This window comes from Engraulis encrasicolus, chromosome 21, assembly GCF_034702125.1.
Source record: "Engraulis encrasicolus isolate BLACKSEA-1 chromosome 21, IST_EnEncr_1.0, whole genome shotgun sequence".
Taxonomy (NCBI): domain Eukaryota; kingdom Metazoa; phylum Chordata; class Actinopteri; order Clupeiformes; family Engraulidae; genus Engraulis; species Engraulis encrasicolus.
The window spans coordinates 5,620,209-5,627,708 of NC_085877.1; positions in this window are offsets into that span (position 1 = coordinate 5,620,209).

A 7,500-nucleotide genomic window follows, 5' to 3' on the forward strand; every position below is an offset into this window, starting at 1 on the left:
AACCAGAAGCTTGGCAGTACATTTAGAACATTTGCTGCAGCATGGGAAATGGAGCGATGGCCGTCAGTGTCTCCAGAGCTGCTGGTTGAGAGGTAACAATCGAGTCATGATGTCACTTCCCTTTTTCTCAGTCACTTTCTCTCTTCTGGAATTGCCACTTCCATTTTATTTCTCATTTCGCGCGTGTCTCTCACACCGCCTTCCTTATCTGTTACAGGGAAGAAGATGAATATGTGGAGAGGTACACCAGCCCTTGCCCCCAGTTAGCTCTGCCATCCTGGGCCATCCACTATTTCTCCCCATTACATTTCCTCCTTGTGTGCACAGTCAGTGACCAGCAGGATTTAATGCGGGTTAGCAATTGGCTAACCTCCCAGCAGGGCAGAGTTGAGGCCTGATACTGGATGCTCTCTGCCTCCCTCTCTCTCTCGGTCCCTGCCCCCTCTCTCTCTCTTTCTCTCTTCACCCCCTGCTCTACTCCATAGGGGTGTTGTCCTTGTTGTGTGCGGGGTGCGTTCGGGGTGGGGATGAGTTATGTGCGCGACGCGGGAAGCTGTAAAACGTGTTGTATCTTCTATTATCCCCTATGTTAAAGGCCACAAAAGCTCTTCGGTGAAGTCAGCCATTAACAAATGACAGGTATTGCTATCGGCCTGCTTTATAGCCTATTACCTGCAATGACAGCAGCTGCCGCGCGGCCACAGCGCAGCCTATCACATTATTTGCAGCTAAAGTCAGCTACTGTGTCATTTCGCCTCATTTTCTTGACAGTGCCATCATAAATCCATCGGCATCGCTGCACGGAAAAAGGCTGGCAGCCTCTATTATCCTCACAGGCTGAATGAAAGCTGAAATGTATGTAACGCACAATGACTATTATAGATCCGGCGACAGTCAAGTTATGCTCTCTCTCTCTCTCTCTCTCTCTCTCTCTCTCTCTCTCTCTCTCTCTCTCTCTCTCTCTCTCTCTCTCTCTCTCTCTCTCTCACTCTCTCTCTTCCTTTCTTACTATCTTTGTCTTCCTGCCCGTATCCCAACCAGCAAGATTATTGATTTAAACAGCTGTTTGTAACAACAGAAAAAAAAACGTTTGATCTGAATGGGAGGGTAGATTGAAACGTTTGCCTGGTTTGCCCTCAGGAGTCAATGGGTTTGCTGAGTGTAGCTCTGGATGAACAGCACAAAATATTTCAAAAAGGGTCTTCACCTTTATTTCTGAGATAATTTATGTGGGAAATATTTAGTAAATATGCATTACCCTAAATAGGTAAAATAAAATCTCTGTAGCACTCTGTCATGGTCATCGACATATATCAGAGTGTAATATGAAGTACTCACACTGTACTCACATATTCCTCACCCTAATATGACATAATGCAAATCAAGTTCAACTGCCCACCACACTGTCATGGACTTATCTCTAGTTTCGAGAATATTGCTGTGGTCTGTATCATTCATCATCCCCAAAGGACAGCCAGATACTGTATTTTGAAGCACAACGTATAATTCTTAGCAATAGCAAATGTGACTTAGACTAAAGCCAGTGCTACCCAATTTCTCCCAATTTGGAAAGCTCTTCATCGCATCATGCTTTTCTTTTCCCTTCCTGTCTGCGGAGGAGGGTGAACTTTACTTGGACCGACTTTAAAGCCAAACATCACAAGGAGAGTCACAGGCCTGCTGACGTCAGAGAGCAGTGCAGCCCACTAAAGCAGCTTAAATGCTGTAGCGTCCAACCCCTGAAAGTCCCACGCTCGCTCCGTGACTTGGACAGCGTGAGCGCGTCCGCCCTGCTCTCCAGAGCCACCCCCAGCCACCAGGAAACCTGACTCCGATGTCGGTGCGTCCCTAATAGGTCTCATCACTCAACGCTCAACTGCACTGTCCAACCATAACCAGGACAGCTGCCATCTTGCCCGACGTGAACTCCATACAAGGAGATGCCTCTCTCTCTCTGCCAGGCCCACGCATTGGCACAAAGGCTGGAGAGAGAAGATATATCGTTGCATTTAGGTTTAATAGGTTGTTTTTGGCTTTTCTTTTGCAGATTTCTTGTTTTGTTTATTGGTGTTTATATAGCTACATCCACGATAATGGATTCATTGAAATAGTTACTGTACATCGATTCCAAAAGTGCAAGTTTTCATATTAAATATTTGGAATGTACTTTAGTTAGGATAATTTTCCTTTAAATCATGGTTTAAGGAGGAAGGAAAGTTTATCGACGCTGATAAAATCAAATCTTCTTTATAAGTTTATATCTTTGTCATAACGCATCATCTGCCATTTTAACTACAAAACACATGGCCCAAGTGTGATGAGCAGAGTTGCTTCTTCCCCCTTTTGTTGTGGCTGCTCTGAGTCCCAATTCAGACCACCGCCACCGCCACCACCACCCCCCACTCTCCCTCCATCTCCATCTTTTGTTGTGGAGGGTTTGAGCTGGAACTCTTTAGGCTCACCTCCTACCTACATGGGCGCTTTGTTCGTCCCCACTCCTCGGTGGGTAATGAGGAGAGCAGCACAAAACCTGGAGAAATTAATGAGTCATTACGGGCAAGACTGGAATCGCTCGAACCCATGCCCCCCACCAGCCCACGCTCCTCCTCCTTCTCCACCCCCTCCCTCCCTCGGACACCCTCCTCTCCCCACCTCCCTCCTCCCTCCCGTCCCCCTTCTCTCATCTCTCATCTCTCTTTAATCCTCACACTCCCCTTCTTTCTCTCAGCCCAAGCAGAAAGGCTCCCAACACCTCCCTATCAATTAGACACAATTACCCCTCACAGCTCACAGCTCTCGGAGAAAAGGACTTCACAGCTCCGATGGACAGAGGGAGAGAGACGGAGAGAAAGAGAGGGGATAAAGAGAAAAGAGAGAGAGGGAGATGGAGCAAAAGACTCTTTCAAACCAGATTCTTCTTTTCTTTCTTTTCTACTGAGTGGCTGGCTTGCAAGCTCAACTGAAAGAACAGTGAACTGGAAGAAAAAAAAGTGCTGGACTGAGCATTTTCCCCCAGCTATTTTTCTTGTTTGACACTCTCTCCTCGAAAGGCTTGTGTCTTCAGAAGAGCTTCTCTTCACTTCTTGGTGAAAAAGCCACATGTGAGCAAAAAGGTTAGGTTGGCCATTAGCATGCTAGCATTAGGCTCCATATTCAAAAATAAATAAACAACCCTCTAACAAATAAATGACAAGCTCCATTTGACGCGCTATCTGCAAGTGGGTCTTGAAAGTGAATAGCCTTATTCTCTGACTGACTTATCTTTCCTATTCAGCAGAAAAAAAACACTCACCTCTGAGAGGAAAACCGCTGCAGAGAAAATAATTATCATGCGTTTTGATTTTGTTCTCAATTCCAAGTGACTTTGCCTTAAGATTGCTGCAAGATATCCCTAAGCAGCCCTTTACTTCAGAGTTCACTGCAAAGCTTTGTCAAGAAATGTTCTACAAAGCGAACATTTTAGCATCTCGCTACCCATTTGCACAGCAAAGACATTCCCTGTCGCCTGGTGGGAAATGCTCTCTCTCTCTCTCTCTCTCTCTCTCTCTCTCTCTCTCTCTCTCTCTCTATACATATATATCTCTCTCTCTCTCTCTCATATCTGCTCCTGGGTTTCTGAAGGCCCACTGCAAGATGATCCATCCCACAGAGGGGAGACGAGGCTTGGGTTTAGACTGGCAAATCCTGCAGAAACTTTCATTTCCCACCTCAGACACCAATTTTCAGGTCTGAAACAACCCCCATGCACCAAGGCCCTATAAGCAGCCCATCTCCACGTCCAACACCCCCCACCCACCCTAGCAAGAGACCCACCTGGATAAATGAAATCTCATTCAAAGAAAAAAAGGCAAGGAAGTAAGAGAAGAGAGGATGGAGAGATGAAGGTAGACTGAGAGAAGGTGTGAGGGAGAGAAGGAGGGAAGATCTGGGGGGCACACCTACCGAGCACGGAGTAAAGCTCATCATTAGAATCTAGAGACAAAGGTGATTATATGGCTGAAAATGACAGCGACATTGACAGCTCGGCTAATAGCCTTCCATAAAGAGAAGGATGCATGTTATTATGGAGGACTGTGTCGGCCTCCACCACCACTGTACACCACTTACTACTCCATTTAATGGACAACCAAATGGCAAGGTTATTTGAGGGGAGCTACACATTATACATATTTAAATCGTCCTCCTCTGTCACATTCCCTTTTGGCAGATTCATACAGGGATCCTGACAGCATTAGGAATACTTACTGAATTACCCTCGTAGTCTGTCCGCAACCCGGGAACACTCGTCACCATCCTCTGTCTCAGCAGAGGCTTCCTTCCTCTCTCCTCACGACCAGACAATGGGGCTGTTGTCTGTCTCGTCTTGTTCAAGGTGACTGCCTGTGCTGCACACATTTCAAATGAGCCTTATTCACTCCAGCAGATGCAATTTCTCAATAAACCCTGAACTCTGGACGAGTTATGGCATTGTTGAATAGCGTGTGAAAGGTAAGACATCTTCAACAGATAAATAAGCAACAGAGTTGGTAAGACTACTGTATGTGCATGGCTGCAAGGTGTACAGTAAAAAATGTTTTAAGACTTAGAGGAATGACATTAGAGTAAAACACAACGTTGTGTATTACACCATTAAGACGTGGCATTATAAATTTGCTGTTACCAGAATGGCCATGACCAAGTCATAGTGAATTACTAAAGGCCCTTGTGTCATAGTAGTGCAGTACTATGGTAAACTTTTCAATGACTATTACAGCATTCCACTTGTCGAACGATGTGCATTATGTGGCTACGAATGGGCATTTTGGGATATAATTAAAAGTAGACCCACTTCATAACATTCATGCACTCACTTCGATGGGTAATAAATGGACAGCATGCTTTGAAAGTCTACAAAAGCACAGCCATCTTTAAAGGCACGCTAAATCAGACTGACTAAAACAATTTGCAGCACATAGACTTCCCGCACTTGAGGTGACATGACATCTCTCGATTGAACACGGCCTGTCTAGTGTCGTGCTGCAGCGGCTGAATCATGGTCAGGTTAGAAAAGTTCGAGACCCCGCAAATGAAAACAACTGCAAACTATGCGGCAGTAAATTGAAAATGTCCGTCGCATTGCCCTTTACATCTCCGCAGAGTGCTGTATGCCGGCGGTATTTAGAGCCATCTAGTGAAAAGTGACAGTGGGTTGTGAAGATGTCTCCACTCATCCCTCAGCTACTAAGTGCTCCGCGGGCGTTTCTGTAAGCACATTGTAATCATTAATAATGAGGCCAACTTGTGAAAACATCTGAAGAGGCTGTAGATTAAAAAAAAAAAAAAAACTCAGACTTCCCCCCCTCAGGTAGTCTGTTCTTCAGAGGGACTATAAATGACCAAACCCAATAAGCCTTGTCACAACACACTCGATAATAATAATAAAAAAGGCAGAAACTTGCGGCTTGGACACCGCCGGCAGTTAAAACAAAAACCAGCAGGGTCGGCCATGAAAACATAACACACCATAAACTATTAATGTGTGTTGCTTAAAAGTCTCGGCTCCTGTTAATATATTGAATCTCTTTGCTGTCCGTAAAAGGAGGCCTATCTGTGTTTATTTACAGGCCGTAGCAGCAGCAGCTTCAGACCTTAATAGCAGGTGCTGTCCTCTCTTTGAGGTTGTGTTTATGAAGACTGACTCGGGAACCTCAGTAAGTGCCTATAAATCCAACGCATGGTGGAGGTAATAGTGATGGTGCCGGATTTGTGTTGGTTTGGGTGGGAGGGGTGGTGGTGGTGGAGAGAGAGTGTGTTTGTGTGTGTGTGTGTCTGTCTGTCTGTCTCTGTGTGTGTTTGTGTGTGTGTGTGCGTGCGTGTGTGTGTGTGTGTGTTGGTAAAGGACATATTTCCTCCTCCACATAGTATTAGCATCCTCCTCTCTCTCGCTCTGGTGTGATTGCCACTTGCTTAGGTGGATGACTGCAGCTGTGGTATTTTTTTCGTTATCTTTTCTGTTGTTGGTCGGGAAGTAGAAGGAGTAGAGGGGTGGGTTGACACAGAGTTAAAATTTGCAAAGGATAAAACCCAATGAGTTACATCCGCGGGAGAGGCATTATTTGTTAACGTTATTTTGTTTTATTATCGTCGGTTGGATTTGGCCTAATCCCCCTAAATGTGGAATGGGCTCTGGAGACGACATAGAGACAGTTCTCAGCACACCGTGCCAAGACCAACACAGAACACAGGAGGACTAGAGAGAGAGAGGGAGAGAGAGAGGGAGAGAGAGGGAGAGAGAGAGAAAGAGAGAGAGAGAGAAATTACTGACTCAGTACTAAAAAGTCGTGTCTAAAAGAAACAAAAAAAATGTAAACATTCCTGGCATCCCAGGCTAGATGAATACATGGAAATGGAAGTTGCGAAAAACAGACAGACCTTTCTGACCCCAGCCATGAAAGGTGGGTGGTGACCCCAACTGAGAGCTCATCTGACCTAACAGCTGTCTGCTTACACAAGCTTAATGCAAGGCAAGCACTTAGACTAGATACACATCTCCACAACACCAATGTCTACATACCTTCTGATTACACTGGAATTCGGTAGCTAAACTGAAATATAATCCCTGGAATAACATGAAAAAATAATATAAGTGAAGTGGTGCATCATGCTGAAACACTGTACCATAATTGGGCTTGCATGCCCCATGAGGACCCGGGTTCGAATCCAGCCTGGCTTACTTCCCAATCCCAAGTCTCTCTATCCCACTCTTTTCCTTTAAAGAATCCTCACTGTCCTGTCCATTCATTCAGGTGTTTTCCTCTCATTATTTCAGTGGTAAGAGCTGCTATAACAATACTACTACTACTACTACTACTACTACTACTACTACTGCTACTATTAATAATAATAATAATAATAATAAAAATAATAAAAATTATGAAGATGATGATGTTAATGATTATTATTACCATTATTATTATTATTATTTGTATTATTATCATTATCACTCTTATCGCTCTTATCACTGAAATAACATGAGGAAAACACCTGCATGGTTGTGTTTGTAAAATGTGTTGATGGATAAAGAAGATAAACAGATATTCTGGTCATCAACAGGCAGCGCCCACCAATTAGCTCCCCCTTCTGCCTCAGAAGAAAGCAGGAGTTGGAACAGTGTGGCAAGGCAGCAACATTTTCCCCCTACCCAACCAAACCCACCCTACCCCAACCTAGCCCACCATGCCTTGAGTTAGCAGTCACGCTGGGTAAAATGCACCACTCAGGCTAATGTAATTAGGTGTGTGTTCAACATTTAATCAGCCTTGATTACCTGTTTGCAATGAGGGAAACAAACTGCCTCCCATCTTGGAGGAGGAAGAGAGAGGACGAAGAGGAAGAGAGAGGGAGAGCGAGATGGTGAGGGGGAGGGACAAGGGAGGGAAGTAGGGGGATGGGGAAGAGAGCAAGTTGCACTCGAGCTGATTAAAAGTGATACTCATGTAAGTGGCAAGCATGCCTTAATCA